Source organism: Triturus cristatus, chromosome 11 (genome assembly GCF_964204655.1).
Source record: "Triturus cristatus chromosome 11, aTriCri1.1, whole genome shotgun sequence".
NCBI classification, from domain to species: Eukaryota; Metazoa; Chordata; class Amphibia; order Caudata; family Salamandridae; genus Triturus; species Triturus cristatus.
In genome coordinates this window covers 742,459,634-742,482,213 of record NC_140594.1, presented here as the reverse complement: position 1 = coordinate 742,482,213, position 22,580 = coordinate 742,459,634, and the positions used below count along the sequence as shown (strand labels likewise).

Below are 22,580 nucleotides of genomic sequence, written 5' to 3'. Positions count from 1 at the left end.
GATGGAACGGTTTTAAACTTTCGATAAAATGAACTGTATGTAAACGATTACATCCCTGGCCCTTGTTGACACACATCTGTTCCTGTAATATCGAATTAGTATGCATGAAATGTGTAACAATGTTACACTCTTAAGTGGTATCTTGTGTAATGATGCACCCCACAAGAGGGGCACTAGGACCTGTCCGAGGGAGGACGAGGGCGGGCGGAAAGGGAGTAGCCGGGGGCCAGGAACGGCAGTTAGCCGATACCCAGGGGATAGCGAGGTCGACAATAAAGAACCTCCAAGCGAATCACCCGTGTCCGTGTTCCTTTGTCCACGCAGGACATTACATCTGGCGATGAATGGTGGGATGCGCAACACGCGAGGGAAGACTAACTCGGTGTGGCCCCTGGGAAAGGGAAGCACCTAGCTGCGTGGGGCCAGAAACCGCGTGGCAAGTGAGTAACGGCGCGAGCGTCCTCGCGCGCTGGGAGCCCACCCCAGCCATCCGGGAGTGTGCCGAGCTCGCCCCGCCGAGTGTGTATGTGGCATGTACTGAGGGTTAGAGCCTGCCGCCTGCCTACTCGCCGGGAGCCCACCCCGGCGGTGACTTCATTCGGAAAAAAAAAAAAAAAAGGAACCGAAGGAAGAGCTGCCTCACCTGGTGCCTGGCCGGAGAAAGTGCCGACTGAAACTGATAAGCGGTGAGTGAGAGAGAGCGTGAATAAATAATCCAGTCCCCGGTGAAGAGAAGGCCAAATCTCGTTGCACACGAGACTCTCGCGGCAGCCATTTTGAAGTCAGGCAGTGTTATCCAATCCCCTGTCAGGGATATTCGGTGGCCATTTTGAAGTCAGGCAGAGAACCTGAAATAGCAAACAAGCACTGGCGAGTGCAACGAACATAGCAAACAAGCACTGGCGAGTGCAACGAACATTGTAAACAAGCACTGGCGAGTGCAACAAACATTATAAACAAGCACTGGCGAGTGCAACGGACATTGCAAACAAGCACTGGCGAGTGCAACGAACATTATAAACAAGCACAGACAAGCGCAACAAACATTGTAAACAAGCACTGGCGAGTGCAACGAACATAGCAAACAAGCACTGGCGAGTGCAACGAACATTATTAACAAGCACAGACAAGCGCAACGAACATTGTAAACAAGCACTGGTGAATGCAATGAACATAGCGAACAAGCACTGGCGAGTGCAACAAACATTGCAAACAAGCACTGGCGAGTGCAACGAACATTATAAACAAGCACAGACAAGTGCAATGAACAACGAGATGCCGGAGTCTGCTCCGGCTCCCATGGGTGTGCTGGGAGTCTCGTTTCTACGCCCTCCAGAGCCCCTCACTCTTGAATCGGGCGGGGGCATGGACCTGCGGTGGCAAGAATGGTTAGAAGATTTCACGGACTTCATGAAAGGGTCTCAGGTAACGGACCTGGAACAGAAACTGATTGCCCTCAAGAATCTGGTCGGCAAAGAAGTTGGACAGATCATAAAAGAGCTGCCTATTGAGTCCGCTGGCTCGTATGATAAAGTCTGCGAAGCACTAAACCGCAAGTTTCTGCACAAAAAGAATGTCGACTATGAGCGATACACTTTCAACCTAGCTTCACAGGAAAGAAGTGAACAAATGGGTGTATTTATCACACGTCTGAGACGCTTGGCAAGATACTGTGAGTTTGATAATTTCTCCACCGAAGATGCCCTCCGACTAAAGATCATAGAAGGCTGCCTATCAGAGCCCCTGAGGCGCAAACTGCTAAAGAAAAGCTACCCGCTAGAAGAGATTGAAGAAATGACAAGAGTTGAGGATCAAGCAGATGAACACGCAAAGAAGATAGAAGCCGTGAGAAGTGAAAAACGTGAACAAGCATTCAGAATGCAGTCTCGACAAGCGCTTGGACGGTCCTCACCTCAAGTGCGCTCCTCCAGATCCAAGAAACAATACCACTCGTCAAGCAACTCACGCCGAAGCGCGAGCCACACTCAGAAACGATCAGAAAGACAATTGAAATGCTACAGATGCGGCTATGACTTCCCGCATGCAGACGCATGCCCGGCACTAGGGCAACAATGTCGGAAATGTGGCAGAAGCAACCACTTCGAAAGCATGTGCGGTACATCACACAAGGATGACCAACGAAGACAGCCCCGGCAACACCACCCCTCGGGCAGTCGTCACCACGTCAGAGCAGTTCAGGATAGACTAGACTCATCCACAGGGTCGTCACAATCCAGCTGTCACTCTTGCCGGACCTGTCAATCTCGACGGTCGTCATCGAGAGAATCCAGCTCTCTCTCACCCATCCCACAAGATTGAAATGAATATATCAACTTCGTGGCTGATCCTGACCGGCTAAAAGAATACCCACGGCTAGACATCAGAGTTGGCTCTCATCACACCAAGTTCGTACTGGACAGTGGGGCGTCACTAAACTACATACCCGTAGCGGAATATCAAAGAATGAGGCAGCCTCCCAAACTGGTCGACGCCCATGTGCAAGTGTACACGTGGATGTCAAAGAAACCACTGCCGTGTCTTGGAAATTTCGCAACTGATCTATCGTATCACGATCGCACGATACAAGCCTACATTCACGTTATTGAAGGGCCTGAGGCAGACAGTTTGTTAAGCCTGCCCACTGCAGAAAGACAAACTGATAGACATACTATACAAAGTGGATGACAGACCAGATGTCATTCAAAAGTTCCCCAAACTTTTCCAAGGTCTCGGAAAAATGAAAAACTGCCAAGTCAGACTGCACATCAACGAACAAATCACACCGGTGGCCCAACACCACCGAAAAATCCCATTTCACCTGCAAGAAGCAGTAGAGAAGGAGTTACAAGACCTACTAGAGGCTGACATTATAGAGAGAACCGATGGGCCCACACCATGGGTCTCCCCAGTCGTAGTAGTCCCAAAGAAAGGAGAGACAAGCCAAGTCCGCCTGTGTGTGGACATGAGAGCACCTAACACAGCGATAGAGAGAGAGAGACACCCGGGCCCCCACATCAGCGACATGATCACGTCACTTAACGGAGCAAAAATATTTTCAAAACTAGACCTCAACAAAGGATATCACCAATTAGAGCTGCATGAGCGGTCCAGATACATCACGACTTTCTCAATGCACCTAGGGTTATTTCGGTACAAAAGACTCAGTTTTGGGGTTTCCTCAGTGTAGGAAGGTGGATATCGGACTATGGTTACCCCCAACTTTTTGCCTAGTGTCTAGCTGGTTTTTTGACTTAGTTGGCCTGAGATCCTGCCATTCAGGGTCTCAGCCTGTCTGCTCTCTCTTTAAAATGGACTCCATGTACCCTAGGTACATACACAGTTGGTAAGGATCACCTTTTTGGACCCTGTACAGTGTACCCTAGGTACCCGGGGCATAGGTGTATCCTAGGCCTCGCAGGGGCTGCAGCATGTATTATGCCACCCCTGGTCTGACCTTCCAATTTGACACAACTGGCTGGTCACTCAGCTGGGGTAAGTTGGTGTATCCACCTCTTACTTCGGTGTAGTATACCTATACCTAACCTTAAATGGGACACATATTAACCTATAAGTCACTCCTATGGCAGGCCTTAACAATCCTGAAGGCAGAGTGCTTGGTTTCATGTGAGATGGTGCTCTGGCATGAGCTGAGCCTGTCTGCAGTAGTCGGAACAACTTCCTTCTACCGTTTCCAGATATCGCCATACCATATACTCTTAAGTCCATTATGAACCTCGCGGTTAAATGCTATCTTTGGTTTGGCTTTATCAAAACATGTCGAGTAAGGTGTCATACGAATTGGAATACTAACCCCTCGCCAATTCTGGCGACGGGGTTAGCATTCCACCCTTCTAGAGGGACACGACATGTACAGAACCTGAAACCCGGGTAAAATCAGAGATAGCCTCAGCTCCACAAAATGGACGCTGCCACCACAGACACAAGTCTGCCCTCCTGCTGCTGGGAGTCCTTCCAGCTTGGGAGACGTGGACAAAGGGTTTCCTGCCGGGGAGGTGCGAGCACCACCCCAGACAGGATTTTGTGTATTGGTCAGGTAGGGCTTGAAAAGAAACCGACATGCCTGAGGCTCACAAGGAGCCTCGGTGCATATGCCAGTTCAAACCGGTCCTGGGGCACACCAGCCCCAGACCTGGGACGAGCTGGACACAGGATTGGGGGTGTAACCACCCCCCTTCCTGGTCCCACCCTTAGGGAGGGACCTAGCAGATAGTCTGGCCCCTAGAATCCGCTTAAAGGTAGGAGCTGTGTCCTAAGACTTTAGACATCCTGGAATCAACTTTAAACTAAGAAGAAGACGGGAACTTCGACGTTCTGCTGCACAGAAGACTGAAGGAAATCTCCCCTATGGTCAGGGAGTGACCATCTTGCTAACGCAAGCACCATCCAGCAAATCGACGTCTGCTTTGCCGCCGCCTCCCGCCGGAGCCCGAGCCCAGAGACCGACAAGGACTGGACCTCCAGACCTCTCACCGCCCGATCCACAGTCCCTGCAAAGAAGGAACCCGTGGAGGCACCAAGACACGTGGAGCCAGCCACCTTGAAAGACACTCGACTAAGCTGAAAGCGCGACAACAGAGGCTCCCTCCCAAATGTGCTTTGGGTCCCGAGAAGCCCAACATCCGAGCAGCATCTGCAGTAAATGTGAGCCCCCCAGCATCTCCACGATCTGCGTGGGGCCCCTCTGCACTTCGCGACTCGACGTGCCTAATCGGTTACTGGTCCGTTGACTAGTGGCCATCTTGGTGACCATCTTGAAAAACTACGACGCTGGTCTGGTTGCTCCAGACTGGCCCCTGCTTCCCTCCAAAGGAGGAGCCCCTCTGACCTTGCTGGTCAGAGCTAACAGCTTTCTTTACTTCCTGCGACTCCTGCTTTTGTCAAGGTTTGTTTGCTTCTTCTGAGTCGCCGACACCGCCGACAGCGGGAGCTTGCGTGGGACAGCTCGTGAACCGACTCCTGGACGTCGTCGACTTTCAGGGACCACGTGGCTGCAGAGACAATCTACATCTCTTTGCCTGTTTGCACCCGACATCGCCTGGTACCTACCTGGTGCCACGCCGGTCACTGGCTAGTGACTGTGAACACTGTCCCCTCTGCTTACAGGTCTTCTGCACTTCCGATCCATCCTTGGATCCACCGCATCTCTTCTGGACCGACCGCCTGCAGCATCTTTGTTATCAGGCTCCATTGAACAGATAGACGAAACCCGACGCACTTCGAGACCTATGCACCCGCTTCCTGTGGGTGAGGTAAAGCTGGCACTCCGGTGCACAAGTGTAGAGTAACATCTCTAATGTCTAGGTTTGAAGTCTTGAATTCGTAGTCCAACCAGAAGACCCTTCTAGCAGTAACTTTTGAACATTTACGCACCCATTGAAAACCTATGGGAGCCCGCGTGTAACTTTCCTCACTGCACACGCGACCTGTGGACCTCCTGGTCACTAACTGAAGTTAGCTCCTTGTAGTCCCAGCGATTCTAGAGGCCCTAGGCCTTCTCCCTTTCCTGTTCGTGGTACTTATACCACTATTTTAGTATATGGTTTGAGCGGCCACCAGGGCCTATCCATATAAAGTGCAACTTTCGTATATTGTGATACTTTCTTGTTTAACGATTTGTGCTCCTGTGCTCATAAAGAGTCTAGGGGATACTTTGAGTAATAAATACATATATATTTTGAATATATATCTGTGTGGTGTCCTTTCATTGGTATAAAAGGGGGGTGCATATGGTAAAACAGCTTGCTTAACATGCCTAAACGAGTTTAGCCTGAAAGACTGCTTAGCCTACGCTACCACTAGGGCAGCTGGTCCGAAAAGGTTGACTTACAACCACACCATAATGGTTGCTTGGCATGGTACAAGGTGGTCACTTTAACTAGTGAACATCATATACCAGGCCAACTTCTCACACTCCGCAGCAGAAATATTTCAAGAAGCAATTAGAAGAACAGTTCATCATGTGCCTCATGTACTAAATTATAGCGATGACATCATGGTATACGGAGCAATCACTCAAGAACATGACAGAGCGCTAGATCAGGTTTGTCATGCACTGACCGAGGCAAATATCACACTCAACAAGGACAAATATGAATTCCACAGGCCAACGCTGAAGTTTTTTGGACACATATTCTCCGGAAACGGCATGAAGCCAGATCCTGAAAAGGTAGCAGCACTAAATGACACACCGAGCCCAGAGGACGTTGACGACGTACGTTCGTTCCTAGGCATGGCCAGCTACTGCTCCAGATATATACCAAACTACGCCACAATAAGTCACCCCCTGAGAACGCTCACCAAACAAGGGCAGCCGTTCCTGTGGTCCACTCATTGTGAAGGGGCGTTCAGAGAGATCAAGAAAGCGGTAGATTCGGCTAACAACTTGGCCTACTTCAATCCAAAAAAGAAGACAGAAATCACAATGGACGCCAGCCCAGTGGGGCTAGGAGCCATCTTAGCGCAATATGACAGAGAGGAAGACCGACAGCACATTGTAGTGTATGCCAGCAGGAGTCTAACAGACACAGAGAGAGCATACTCTCAGCCAGAAAAGGAAAGTTTGGCTGTCGTATGGGCGTGTGAACATTTCCACATATTCATCTTCGGAAAACACTTCACCCTGGTCACTGACCATCAGGCTCTGACCACAATGTTTGGAAACGCTCGAGCAAAAATACCGCCACGGATAGAGAGATGGGGCCTCAGGCTACAAGAATACACGTACACCATCATACACAAGCCCGGAAAAGCTGAAAACCCTGCCGACTATATGTCCAGACATCCGACCAAGACCAGCCGATGCGAGCGATCGATTGCGGACGAATACATTCACTTTGTGGTAAACCAGGCTAGACCCCCTGCAGTTCCGCTGGAAGCCATCTGACTTCACCCTACAAGAAGTAAAGAACAGGATACAAACGAACAGCTGCCGACAGGCGCAAACAAAGGGACAAAATGACCAAGAGATGGCAGCGTTCAAGCACGTCCACGAAGAACTGTCCATAGCGGCCAATGGTCTCATCCTAAGGGACACGCGAATTGTGATCCCACAACAACTAAGACAAGGGGTCATAAACCTAGCCCATGAAGGACACCGGGGCATAGTAGCAACAAAAAGAGCACTCCGCGAAAGAGTCTGGTTTCCAACACTGGACCAAATGGTGGAAACAACACTGAATGACTGCCCACAATGTCAACTGGTGAGCCGTCCAGATCCCCCTGGAACACGTTGCCATGGATTTCTTTGGGCCATTCGAGTCAGGCCAATATGTGTTGGTCATCATGGACGAATATTCCAGATTCCCCATTGCACAACTATGCACATCCACAAAAGCATCCAGCGCCATATCAATACTAGAGAAAGTCTTTGCTGCGTGGGGCATTCCTCAAGTGGTGAAATCCGACAACGGGCCCCCATTCAACAGCCACGACTTCGCCGATTTTGCCCAACACCTCAACTTTAAATACCGGAAGATCACACCACTATGGCCCCAGGCGAATGGAATGATTGAACGTTTCATGTCCACGATCAAGAAAGCAATACAACAGGCGGAACTCACTCGAAAGAACATCCAGACAGCACTGAACGAGGTACTAAGAGCCTATCGAAACACACCCTACTCCACCACGGGCAAGTGTCCGGCCACCCTCATGCTAGGATGGCCCACGCGCACTAGACTACCAATGATAGGTATCCCCGTGAGTGAAAAATACCCCGGCTCTGACCATGAGGAGATTGCAGCCACAGACAGGCTGAAGAAAGAGAAAATGAAGGACTACGCGGATGAACGGCGACATGCCTCTCCCGCTGAGATCCGAGGAGGAGATTGGGTGTTCGCGCGACAAGAGCAACACCGAAAGACTGACTGCAGATATCACGAAACTTCACTGAAAGTGGTGCAACAGAAAGGAACTATGATCACTGCGGAAGACGAGTTACCAGGAATGTGACATACTTCAAGAAGTGCAGCCCGAATGTCAAGGAACTACTGACTGAACTGTGAGTTGAGAAAAGAGAACCAGAGACACCGCCCCGCTGCAGTCAGGCACTGATGGAAATCACTGGCGAACAGGAGCGAGGCGGTACTGATCATCTATCACGCCCCAGGCGGACCATTAAGAAACCATCTCGCCTGATTGAAGAACTGTAAAGTTGAAACTGTCTTTTTCTTTTGTTGTTTCTATTTTGTTTGTTTACAAGGGGGGGAGATGTAATGATGCACCCCACAAGAGGGGCACTAGGACCTGCCCGAGGGAGGATGAGGGCGGGCGGAAAGGGAGGAGCTGGGGGCCAGGAACGGCAGTTAGCCGATACCCAGGGGATAGCGAGGTCGACAATAAAGAACCTCCAAGAGAATCACCCGTGTCCGTGTTCCTTTGTCCACGCATGACATTACATCTTGTATCACAAAATGACTAATCTGGAAATCACCACTGAAACTAAAAGATGAATGAAAAAACAAACAACGTATCCGTGTTAACCTTTATTTTTTTCAATAGTGCAACAGGTTAGTGGAACAAACATTACAGTGGTTCGTGAATGCACAAGCCTTACCAAGATATTGACTTGTACATTGCAGTCCAGCTAATCACCAGGTCACAAGTCCTATAAACAGAAGTAGGGGGACTGAGCAAGTAAGACAATATGCAAATTACCCCATGACGTCACGACGCGGCACTATATAAGAAATAAAATAGTGCTAAATGTAAATCTTAAACCTCTGTGCACTATTCGTGCAGGTGCTGCTGAAAGTGTCCCGGTGTCTGAAAATTACACCGGGACAAGTTAAGCATATTTCTGTGGGGCCCAACTTCTTGGCAGGGGAGACGGTGTCCACCCTGTGAAAAGAGTGTGGGGACGCCGTGTACCTCGACTCGAGCCCTGCTAATCAGTCTACTCAAAACATGGAATCCGGTCTGTCTTGGGTCCACAGTGAACACATCTCACCTTGTTTGAGAAATTTCTTAGCGGAGTGGAGAGTAGAACTGACACAAGTGTCCTGCCTAGTAGACGTATCAGAGCTATTGACACAGATTCTACCCCCTTAAGTCCATACTGACTACAACCTCCCAACAGGTTAGGACTGGCTGCACACAGCCACCAATGGGTTTGTTCAGTCTCCTCCACCTGGGCATATATGTTGTCAATAAGCCAATACTGTTTATCTCAATAATGCAGATCCCATTTAGGACCATAATCCTTGTAAAAGCGCTTCCAGATAACGTATTTGCAAAACCTCATATAGTAAGGAAATTGTTTTGCGGGACAGTCACTAAAGCACACGTGTGTGATTAAACCTCCCCTGAACTTTGTCATGGGGACTAAGACACTTCACCATGATTTGTGCCTCAGCAATCCCAACTTCTTGCTGAGAACTGACCTACAACAATAAGCCCATGCCAGTATGCCCCTGTTCACCAGCCTAACCTTTTACCCTGATCTCACTCAAAAGACATGGCGTCATTAAGTACATTTTTATTTTTTTAAACTTTTTCTTTAGTCTTAACTAAATTCCAATGGCTATGTTAACAGTCCCCTCCTTCTGAGTTTAGTGAAAACTTGTTTTACTGGAATTGTTACTGGTGTAACTTAATAAACAGCATTTTAGACTAAGGGCGTCGCTATTACATTAGGTAGCCTGTTAATAGTTTTTCTTATTGAGTTGTTGACTCATGCACCCCTTTACATCTGGACAGCAAGTCTTCAGTTTGACTTATATTCTTAATTGGTTACCCAATGACATTTCAAGAATATCTTTGGTTTTGCTTGTGGGTCCTCCTTGACTTGGATCAGACAACCTGAGCTAAAGCCGAAGCATCAAGCCACTCTCCCACCCTCACGCTGCCAGGTGGAGTTCCTTCATCTCAATTTTTTTTTTTTTTTATAAAATCAAATCTTTGGAAATAGCATTTTTCAGTGTTGCGTGTGGTCTCACTGTTCCCCTTTGTAGTGTTGCACATTTTGCATTACGTGAACCCTTTCACAATTTACTTGTAGTCTGTTGCTTGCCGGTATAACTCTTGAATACCTTTACACTGATGTATTTTAGGCCTTTACTTTGATGGTTAGTTTTCTTCTCTATCCATTATTGCCGGAGAACCTATTTGCAAACCCACACGTTTGGCAATACATGGTTACGGTTATATTAAACAGCTGTACCGCACACCGAATATGTGCATGGCACATGATAACACATCTAAGCATCAGTATGGAGGAGCATTTTCAGACCATGAAAAGATAAAAAGCATAACTTGCTCATCAGGATGCCAATTTCACTAGCGAGCAATGCAGCCTTGAAAGAGATGTAGCGATCATGATGTCCTGTGATGCAACTCTATCTCTTTACCATGTGGGGTTTCTTTGGTTAGTGTAGGAGAGTAGGATCTGCAATTATGTTGCCCCCCACTTTTTTTCTGATGTGTACACTGGTTTCTGGCTATAGTCAGGCTGGGACCCTGCTAATCAGGGCCCCAGTCTCTCTGTTCTCTCTAAACGACTTGGAGTGCATATTAGATGCACTAGCGATTGGTTACTGTGGTGCCTTATGAGCCCCTAGTATATGGTACCTTAAGGGCATAGGTACTTGATAGGCCTACCAGGGGCTGAAGCATGTATTATGCCACCCCTGGCAAGCAGACTAAATCTGACACCTCAGGCCTGCTACTGCAGCCTGGGTGAGGTAGTGTTAGCACTCCTCACAGAAGTATAGGTTCCTATATCTCACCATACACACACATAAAAACCTATCAGCCACCCCTATGGCAGGCCTTATCAATCCTGAGGGCAGGGTGCTTGTTTTACAATGTGAGGGGGTGCCTCTGCCTGAGCAGGGCCCCTCTGCAGCTGGCAGGGTCTATTCCCTGTGGCTGTTTGTGGATGCGGTTAAACCATATACTCTATAACCTCCCGGTAAATGCTAACTTTGGAATGACTGAATCAAAACATGTTGTGTTTGGTGTCAAACATCTTGGAATCATACCCCACACCAGTAACTGGTGTGGGAGTATGATCCCACCCTTCTAGAGGGGATGACATGTACCTACTGTGGTAACACGGTAGAAATCTGAAAGAGCCCTGGCATCACAAAATGGATGCCACCAGCACAGACACTGGGCTGCCCTCCTGCTGCTGACCGAAACTCACAGTGGAGGAAGCCCAACAATAGGCATCCTGTCACAGGGAGGTGTCACCACCTTCCAGACTTAGTGTATTGGAGCTAAGTGGGTGCACTCCTAGAGTGCTTTGAAGTCCTTCACTGGGGGAGCAGTAGGCTCCTCTGTGCATATGTCAGCTCAAACCGGTTCAGGGGCTACCAGCCACTGCTCTGGCACGAAACTGGACAAAGGGGAGTGGGTGTAACCATCCACCCCCCTGACCCTCCTAGAGGAGTGGTCATAGAGCTAGTCCCTCCCTTTCTTTCACTATAAGATAGGTACACCTTGCCTTTGCAAGTTAAATAACCCCTGGATGACGCTTTACAAGAAGAATTCTGGCCCTTCGACGTTCCACTACCTTTGGAAGACAGAATAATCTCCCTTGGAGTCAAGGAGTGACTCCCCTGCTTGGCAGGCACCAAAACTTGAAACAACAGTCGCAAACGTTCCCGCTCCCGCCAGAGTCCGAAGTCCCTGCAACCCCAGAAGAGGATTTCCTGACCTCTCGTCGGCCATTTTGAGTCCCCAGCGAAGCTGCGGCGTCTGGACCCCACGAGTGACGAGGAACTGCAATACCTGGGAACCATGCACTATTGTCGAGTGCAACCCCTTCACGACGTTCAACGAACTTGTGCTTTGGACCATTTGTGGCCCAAGCCTCCAGCAGGTTTTGCAGCAAAAATCAGAGGCCTACCACGTCCCGAGTGGCCGTGGGCTCCTGTGAAGCATTTCCTCAAGAGGCGTCTTCGCGATCCCTTGCCCGTTGGCTAGTGGGTCCCCTGAAGACTTTCTTATCGACTCAAAGGGCTCCCCTGGTTGCTCCAGGCCTGCCCTCACTCACCCCTGCTGGGTGAGTCCCTCAGACCTTGCTGGTCTGCACCATCGACTTTCTTCACTCAACACAAGACTTGCTTTTGCCAAGGCTTGTTGGCTCCAGTCCGGCTACCGACACCGCCATCAGCTGCAGACGTCGTGGGACACTCCGAATCCAGCTGCTGGCCATCGTCGATCTCTCCTGGACCTCGTGAGCAAAGAGTCAACACACCATCGACGACCTGAAATAACCCGACATTCGTGGGCATCCATTTTCCTGGCCCCAGGTCACTGGCAAGTGACGGTGAACACTGTCCCTTCAATTTTCATGTCTCCTACATCTTGAATCCAGCCTTGGATTCCACCGGACACTTCTTCAGTCGCCGCAAGCAGCAAGTCTTCTTTGGTCTCCATAGAAAACAGCGACGCAACCCGACACCAAAGACACCTATGCACCCAGCTTCCCTGCGTGAGGTAACTCGTGCACTCCGGTGCCCTAGTGTGTGTTGGCCCTCGAATTACTTACCTTGTAAGTGGCTTGCTTGTAGACTTCCTCGAAGTAACCCTAAAACTTTAAAAATCAAACCGTGACTTGCTCCATTGTAATCAATAGGGAACCCGCGTCTGTGTTCTCACACTGCACGCGTCCCCCGTAGGTCTGTTACTTACCTGCTATCACTGCAGTTGTGAAGCCCAAGCGATTCTACAGGCCCTAGGCCTTGTCATTTTTCAAGTCGACTTTCCTAAACCTCTCTTTTAGTATATGGTCTGGTATGCCCCTAGGGCCCCAGCCATATTTGTGCTTAACTTATTGTGAAACGTTGATATTTGCGTATGTTCCTGACTTCTAATCTCATAAAGAGATTAGTAGAGTGTGTCTAGAAATAAATACATATATATTTGATATATATACCTGTGTTGAGTCCTTTCATTTGGTAATTCAAGAGATAAGGTAAAACAAGCTGCTTTACATTCCTCTGAGACTTAGCCTGAAGGCTGCTCTCCACAGCTACCACTAGTATAGCTTTCTTTAAAAGGTTGTCTTAAACCTATCTACCATAAGAGTCGAATTGGACTGGTGCAAGGTGGCCACTATAACTAGTGACCAGCATATGCCAGGCCAACTTCTCACATTGGTGGGCAGCGTGTGGGATTCCAGCTTGCCATTGTTTTACCAGAAAATCTGTATTTGAATTACTAACTGAAAACCACTTAAGGTACTCAAGGTACATATAAAGTCAAGCTTAGTATCAATAAGTTTGACTGAACTTAGAGCTGTTTGTGAAGGGATAGCACACCCTTGCTACAGCTCAAGCTAGGATCAGCAGGCCACAAACTAGTGTAGGTAGTACAACACTGCATAACACTAGAATATCCTCAAGAGATGTGATGGAGCGGGTAAAATGTTTTCTTTTTATATACCCAATCCATTTCTAAATGTTTATATTAAAATAACTAATGATTAATTATAATAATTAATAGTGTGATGTGAAAGTACTGAACCAACCTTATTAACAAAGAGAATACACGTGGGAATGCATTTGCATGGCTAAAATAATAAGTGAACTAACTTTGTATGCATATTAAAACCATACATGTTGCTTGAGTAATGTTATTGTGATTTGCGCTTAAATAAACCAGCATTAACTGCTTTGGATGTTGCATATGGCTAGATACATGCATACACATAAGGGTATTAGCAAGGGAATAACACTGTTTTAATCATTTCTATATATTAATTACGATTTTGTGTTTCTTTGCTTAAAGTTGACTATTCTGGCCTACCAAAAGATGGCCGCCGACTGAAACCTAACTAAAGTACATTACTTCATCATTTGAACAATGGAGAAAGGCGCCTGCACTGACTTCAACCGTTTCCCTTGTGTGACCTGTCAGACCATGCCCATGAAGACTACCCTGGGCGAGGTGCCAATGCCCCTGAACGTGAAGCAAATGTTGCTATTGGAAATATGAACTGTCGAACCCAACCTGTTTCCAACGAACTGATAAATTTAGGACTACGGATTAGTCTTTCCCATACATTTGCTTTGAGACTTCTTCCACATGGGAAAATCTGAAAATGTTTCCCAATGTATTTGAATTCAGCCAATCGTTGACTTGGGAAATGCGAAAATTTAACTTTAATATGTAAATTTTAGTATAAATATTAGTAGACTAGAGAGGTAAGAAGCCACTTCTTGAACGTCATTTCCAGTATCCTGATGTTATGCTGACGGAGAGGACGGTGACTCTACATGATAGACCAAGAACTCTGATGAATTTACGGAGGACCAGTTCCGACTTAGAAAACGACAATTAGCCAGAATGGGGAAATATGACAAAAGATGATATTGCATTATTAGGATTTAACCTGCATATAAATTAGATAAAGAAAATCATTATTTGAATTACTATGTCGGGTGATTATTTCCATTGAAATGTTTATTGATTAAATTGAGAGTAAAAGTATCATTGAACTAAAATAACAATTAAATGATTTGATCGACGTCTTGATGGAGGAATTGTTAGGGTGATGCAGAAGTGGTTTCCTCCATCAAAGAGAACAGTTGTGGTTCGGATCTGATGTCCCTTTGTAGGCACGGATAGTTTGAGAGAATGAAAGTTGGTGTTATGGGTCCCACCAGCGTGTGATGTGTGTATGTGACTTGGAAATCATTCTGTCCGTGGAAGCAGGGGGTAATTGAGTAACCCGAACTGCACCAGTATATCTGGTAGCTAGAGATGGTTTTTATTGTTTTGGTTTTATGATTTTGCCTGTATATAGCTTATCGATTATTGATTGGTATTGATATGTGTACTAACACTATATGTTGAAGTCCTATTGAGTTTTATGTAGTCTGTACGGCTTCTGAGATGTAAGAAGTCGGTGACAGTTCCGTAGTAGGGCAGAGGTAAGCGCTGCTCTCGGGAAAGACGGGATTGTGGATGCCCGTAGGAACACGGGGAAAACGTGTGACAATTGAAGTTGCGCGTCGCATTGTCTGGGTTCGATTCGGTGCCATCGCCGTGTGTTGCCATTGGAGACAATTTCTGTGTGAGAGAAGTGCGTATGATAGCGAAGGGTACCTGTGAAATTTTGGTCTTTAAGTACCAGGAAACCAATTGGCATATCGATAACGCTGATCACTGAAAAGGTAGCAGGTGTTCTCTGAACTTGAGTGAAGGACAAAGTAGAGGTAAATGCTGCTTTGTTAACGTATGTCATAATTCTGTAGTAGGACAGACTGTTCGCTGTTCTCGGGAAAGACAGGATTCTGTGTGAGTGTACTACATTTTCTTGTGTGAAAGTGCGTGAATGAAATAGTATTCAGGTTAATTGCGAAACTCTGGTTTTATTTCTCAGGAGGATTGCATTTCCAACTATGTGTTTTAATTCCGGAGAAACAGTTAATTGATGCTTGATAGAAGGGTAAAGTAGGGGAATGTGCTACTTTATCAACGGAAGTAATGATTCTATAGTAGGGCAGAGGTAAGCACTGCTCTCGGGAAAGGCAGAATTCTCATGGGAAAGGTCTATTGCTATTCTGTGGTTAGCAAAGCAGACAATGACAATGTTTGTATGTTGTGACTAACAGTATCGTAAAATTGAAACAAAGTCTGCCGAGTAGTTTTGTAAAGGAGGGGTAGACTGGAGACAGTAGACAGGAGCAGGAGCTGCTGCAGCGACTGCTGACGTCAGAAAGACCGCGCTGGGATTGGACAGTGGGTCAGAACAGCAGAAACGCCCCGATTGGTGCGTTAGTGTGTGCCGCGAGAGGATTGGGGAAAGTACAGGGTGACGTAGACGCTCCAGGATTGGTGTGTTAGTGTGAGTCGCGCTGGGATTCGAGGATTGTGACAGTGACGTAGACGCCCAGGATTGGTGCGTAAGTGAGAGTCGCGCTGCTATTGGACTAGAGACTGTACGGTTGACGAAAACCCTAGGGGTTCACGAAAGAGAGGAAGATGTATTATCATTCAGCCAAAAAGAAGAAATCCCTATTTAGTAAAATAAAGGGGTGGTTCGTGAAAGACAAAGAGATTGTGACGAGGGAAGGACAGTTAATTCCTCCGACAAAGACACCTGCATCCTTTATGGTTGCGAAATATGGGTACCATACTTGCATTTGGTTAGACAATTGGGCAAAATATACAAGGGAAGACGGAGTTTTAGCATTTTCGGAGCATGGTTCATTTAATTTGGCAATTTTAAGGAACTTACGTGAAAGGATGATGGGATTAGACCCCCGTCCGAGACCTACACAGTTTGAGGCATTGTCTGAGTGGGAAGATGAGATGCATGAGCGAGAAAAACAGAGAAATGGTAGTAGGTACAGATACATGTTTGGACGGCCAAATGATCGCGAAACTCATTGTGATCGAATGAGAAGGTGGCGAGACGCAAGTGTGACTGAAGGACTGTTTCCCGTTAGAGCTGCAGGAGAAAATGAAGGAAGGAAGTGTGTAGAAAAGAGACAATGTAGAATCTAGAAGGTATGGAGCAAATTAATCGGAGGACGATGTCCTAGATGATATGTTTTACAAAAACCCATCTCCGTATAGAAAAGAATCGGAAATATCAACCCCAGATACTCCAGTAAGGGAAACCCTATGAATTATTAAGACAGAGGTTACGACACCAGAGCTGAAGAGGAGAAATTCCTTTAGGGAAAGAGAGATGGAAAATAAGGCTGGAAGTGAAAATTCAAAAGAATTAGCAAAAACCACGTTAGAATTAACAGAGAAAATAAGAGAACTGACAAAGAATCTAGAAGCAGTTACAGTCCCTGTAACTATAGGTCCAGTTATGCCCATTTTTGAGAAGAAGAAAGAAAGTGAGCATGGTCTAACAGTTCCGTATGTAAGCAGTAGACAAGCGGAACAGCCCCAAATGAAAGCAAGGGAGAATCCTTGGAGACACACAATGAGTGAAAGTGGACTAAATGTGTCAAATAACCCGTTTTATAGTCCTGATTCTGTAGAAAGAGACAGAGTGGTAGGAGGACCAATATTAGAACCACAAAGAATGACAGAACCAGGGAATGTAGAAAAATCAGTAGGTATAACCACAGATGAATTGAGTGAATGGCTGAAGAGCTTGCAAGGAAAAGAGAAAGAACCTCAAACTATTGATGTGGCAAAATTACGCATGGTGTTAGAAGAATTAATAGTAGGGACAATCCCCACAGAAAAGCTGAAAAATTACCAGGATGAAGAACTGTTGTTTTTGTGCAAGAGTGTCACTTGGAGAGCGATGAATTTACATGACAGGCTAGAAGAAATAGCAAGTGAAATGGGAATTGACATGGATAAGGTAAAAGCTTTACAGAAGCCTTACCGAGTGGATTTCACAGAAAAGGATATTGAAAATCTGAACCCTGCAGGACGAATAGTCCAGATTAAGGATATAATCACAGTGTTAAGGAAATGGGGAGATGTGGACAAATGGAAAAGCAGGTGCTATAGAAAGCGGGATGATACATCAGACAGAACTTTCCCAGCATTTCCTGTGAGAGAAAAGGAAAAGGTAGTGACAGAGTTTCCCATGAGAGAGATTCCAGGAGGGGCATATGTGCATGTCCCGTGGACAAGACAGGACATTTTGTCATTTACAAATGACTTCCCTTGATTGCGGGAAAAGCCCGTCGAGTGGTACAGACAGGTGGACCGATTTGTTAAGCTGTCAAAAGTACTGTGGATTGATCTAAATAGCCTATTTGATATAATAGTGCCAGCAGACTTATGGGCAGAATGCAAGATAGTCATAGATTGGCCAACTAAAGAAGACCCGAGAGACCCCAAAACAGGAGCACCAGACCCCGAGGTAATGAAGAAATACGAACAGGTTATGGTAATTTTGAAAAACAAAGTGCCTCCCAAAGAAACAGACTGGGTTAAAATAGATCGAACGCATCAGGAAGTGAAAGAATCAGTTCATGCTTACTATGAAAGACTAATACTGGCTTTCAAACAGTTTAGTGGAGATGAAAATCTGGGAGAAAAAGATCTGAGTCATTTTGTGTAGAGATTTGTGAATGGGTTTCGTCCCGAAATTGGGGAAATGATCAAGCAGCATACCGTAGACTGGCAGAGCAAGAAAATAGATGAGATCTTGAGACATGCCGAATACTTTAGTGATGAGATTGAGGCAAAGCAGCAAAAACTGAAGGAAAAGGCAATGTGGGCACAAGTAAAAGTCGCAGAAAGACAGGAAGCTCAGTTGGTCGAACAAGCCAATAACCCAGGAAACAAACCGAGATTTGGCCCAGGCAAGGGGAAGGGTAATATAGAAGAAGCCAAAAAGAAGTTCCCATGCCACAATTGCGGTAGGTTAGGGCATTGGAAATCCGAGTGTAAATATCCACCAAGTACTAATAATGAAAATCCATCATTGAATCCACAGGTGCAGTGTGAGGTGGGTGGCCAGCCGCAGCAACAGCAGAAGGCTGTTAATCCACAGAATCAGGTGCCAAAACTGCCACTACCGCAAAGCAGAAATACCCAAAAATACAATAAAGAAGTGGGATTCTACAATGAAGAACAGGTAAACAAGCCGCAACGCGCGAGCGCTGTTTCACAATATTGGCTGCGAAATTAAGAGAGTGATTCAGAGGAGAATTATTGACGGTGCCGAAGGGAGGAAGAAGAGTGCGTGCTTGGCGCAACTCTAGAAATAGATCAGACAGGACCATTTGTGGATGGGAAGGTTAATGATGAAAATATTACTTTTCTAGTAGACACTGGAGCTACACGATCAACTGTCAGGTCAGCAGATGTAAAGAATCTTCCTCTCTCGGATGAAACAATCCAAGTAGTTGGTGTGTCAAACACCCAGATTAGGACCTACCTTACTGAACCGGTAAAGGTTAAAATAGGGAAATTCACAGACATGCACCGATTTGTGGTGTGTGATACCAGTCCTGTAAATTTGTTAGGGAGAGATTTGTTGTGCAAGATGAATTGCACTATATTCTGTACCCAAGATGGAATAGCCTTTGAGACTCCAGATGAGGATGTACTGTATAAAATGACAATAGCTAACCAAGAGCATGAAGTTATAGGAACTTATGCAGTATTCAACCCTGATGAGGTACCCAAAGAATTGAAGCAGTCTGTGAAAGCAGGAGTCTGGGATTTTACTGGAGAAGATGTAGGCCTTATGAGAAATGTTGATCCGGTAAAAATTACATTAAAAGAAGGAATAGTTTATCCAAACATTCCCCAATACAGACTGACACATGAAATAATTGAAGGAGTGACACCTTTAATTGAGAAAATGATTCAACAAGGAGTGTTGAGGGAAATCATGAGCAGTCCATTTAACTCACCTATAATGGGACTGAAGAAGCCTAATGGAAAGTTCAGGATAGTGCAGGATTTGAGAAAAATTAACAAAATTGTTGTGTCATGCTGTCCCATTGCTCCAAATCCATCAGTGATTTTGTCCCAGATTCCCCATGATGCAGAATGGTACACAGTAATTGATTTGTGTCATGCTTTCTTTTCCATTCCGTTGCATCATGACAGCCAGCCGATATTTGCATTTCGGTTTGGAGAGCGTATTTTGGCATGGTGCCGAATCCCACAGGGGTACACAGAGAGACCCTCAATATTTAATCAGTTACTGAAGAAATCTCTGGAAAGCTTAACTATGCCTGAAAATTCAGTTTTAGTTCAGTACATCGATGACCTACTGGTGGCATCGAAAACGCGTGAAGCTTGTGAAACAGATACCATAGCTTTACTGAATAATTTGGCAGACGGAGGACTAAAAGTATCTCCAACAAAATTCTGCAAAAAGGAAGTACAATACCTAGGACATAATATAGAAAAAGGGCTGAGAAAAGTGACAATAGATAGAATCAGAATTATCAGAGGAATGAGAGCTCCAATGACCCAGAGAGAAGTGAGAATGTTCCTAGGGATGGTTGGCTACTGTCGTCAGTGGATAAGTAACTTTTCCCTGATTGCCAAACCCTTGGTAAAATTGACAAAAAGTGAGGTTAAAGATCCTCTTGAATTGACCAAAGAAGAATTGGCAGCATTCAGACAATTGAAGGACAAACTTTGTGAAGCCCCAGCTCTGGGTATGCCAGACTATGAGAAAGAGTTTGAATTGTACTGTAGTAAGAGAAACGGATGTACACTCTCAGTGTTAATACAGAAACATGGAAGACTGAGGAGACCAGTTGCATATTTCTCATCGATGCTAGATCGAGTAGCGGTGGGTCTGCCAGGATGTCTGAAAGCAGTAGCTGCAACATGTCGAAGTCTAGAGCAAAGTGAGGGAATTGTGATGGGATATCCAGTAAGAGTGTTTGTACCTCATGATGTGGCGATCCTTTTAACAAGGAGCCAAACACAGTTCATGTCACATAGTCGGCTGACTAAGTATGAGAAGGTCATTCTAGGTGCAACCAATGTAAGTCTGGAGAGATGTGTGAATGTGAATCCAGCTACACTATTGCCAGATGCGGAGAGAGTGGAGGTAAGAGATGATGTTGATCATGATTGCTTGGATGTGCTTGATTTCTGCACCAAACCCAGACCAGACATAAAAGATTTACCATTGCCAGAAAGTGATTATGTGATGTTTGTGGATGGATCTTGTTTGAGAACGGATGAAGGATTGTTGAGTGCAGCATATGCAATATGCACAGTTGCAGCAGTCGTGGAAGCATCACACTTGAAAGGAGTTAAATCCACTCAAGTAGCAGAACTAGTGGCACTGACAAAGGCATGCAAAATTGGGAAGAATGTGAGAGTGACTGTGATAACTGACAGCCAGTATGGCTTTGGAGTTGTCCACGACTTCGGCCAACTGTGGCTACAGAGAGGTTTCCTGACCTCTAGTGGAACTCCTATAAAGAATGCAGAAGTGGTTGGAAAATTGCTAGAAGCAATACAGTTACCTAAAGAGATGGCTGTTGTGAAATGTGCTGCTCATAGTCAAGGTAGTGATTACATCGCTACTGGGAACCGATACGCAAATGACATGGCTCAGTACTGTGCCAGAAACCAGTACTCCATCAATAGGGGAGAAGAAAAGGAAATGTCTTCTTGCTCCTTAATGTTCACTAATGTTGTGGGAACATGGGAAGAGGTGAGGCAATTGCAGGATGCAGCAGGAGATGAAGAAATGAAACAGTGGGTAAAAGCAGGTTGTGCCCCAAGGGAGAAAGACCATGTGTGGGTCTATAGAGATGAAAGACCAGTTATGCCGGATAGCATGATGTCAACCATGGCACGGATGTACCATGGCCAAGGGCACCTAGGGAGGGATGCCATGATAAGGGCCTTTAAGCAGACCTGGTACAATGCAAAATTCAGGTTGGTAGCAGAAAGTCTGTCAAAGATGCCTGATATGTCAGCAGTATAATCCTGGAAGAAAAACAGTGGTAAGCCTAGGCACAATAGGTCGAGAGGGAGGACCTTTCACCAGAATGCAAATAGATTTCATTGAAATGCCCCCTTATAACAGGTTGAGGTATGTTCTGGTGGTAGTTTGTCTATTCTCCAGGTGGGTGGAGGCGTACCCAACAAGAAGAAATGATGGACTCACAGTGGCCAAACTATTGTTAAGGCAATTCATCCCAAGATTCGGGTTCCCAGTGACCATTGACTCAGACAGAGGAGGACATTTTTACAATGAGATCATGGGATTGATTTGTGAAGCATTGGGTGTACAGCAAAAACTACATTGTGCCTATCGACCAGAGGCTTCTGGTGTGGTTGAACAAATGAATGGTACGATCAAAAACAGAATAGGGACAATGTGTTTAGCCACAGGAATGAAATGGCCTGATGTCTTGCCTCTAGTCTTGATGACAATCAGATCTACTCCAGATAGAACTACAGGTTTGAGTCCCCACGAAATTATCATGGGACGCGCCATGAGACACGCATTTGTTCCAGTCAACAAATTGATGACAATAACTGATGACATGATTTTGGATTACTGTAAAGGCCTGGCTGATGCAGTCCATTCTGTGTTTCACCAGGTTGGAGCGGATGCCACCACACCACCCTTGAGAGGAAACCAGCCTATGATCTGAGCCCAGGTGACTGGGTGAGAATAAAAGTCCACAGAAGAAGGAATTGCTTGGTTCTGAGGTGATGAAGGCCAAGGCAAGGTATCCTGATCACAACAACTGCTGTTAAGTGTGCTGGACTGAAAAATTGGATACATGCAAGTCACACTTTGAGAGTCCCAAATCCAGCAGATAGCATTGGGAAATAATATTTTGATGCTTCGGAATCGAGTGCTGATTCAGATGATGAGAATTCAAAGACAAAAGAAAATCCTGAAAGGGGGGAGAAGGAGCCAAGATTAGTTCAAACCCCAAGAGAAGAAATCCTGAGGAAGAGATTGCAGATTTCAGACAGTTCAGATTCTGGAGGTGAACAAAAAACCAGTGGTGAGCACAGAAAGAAGAAAAGAAAAGAAAAGAATGTATCAGCAGAAGTAACATTCACACCAGACGAAAGAGTAGGAGAAGTTCCACCGGAGAAAATTCTTGAAGGAGAAGAAGGGACAGGTACAGAGAGAGAGGGACAGATTGCGGAGGATCCCCGAGGAGGTGTAGGGAACT

General features: G+C 46.1%; 1 protein-coding gene across 1 annotated transcript in view; it reads right to left on the bottom strand.

Annotated features, from left to right (window-relative positions):
* LOC146785399 (putative serine protease K12H4.7) overlaps positions 1-22,580 on the bottom strand; it is a 625,777-nt gene that overhangs the window by 182,189 nt on the left and 421,008 nt on the right. The window lies entirely within an intron of this gene.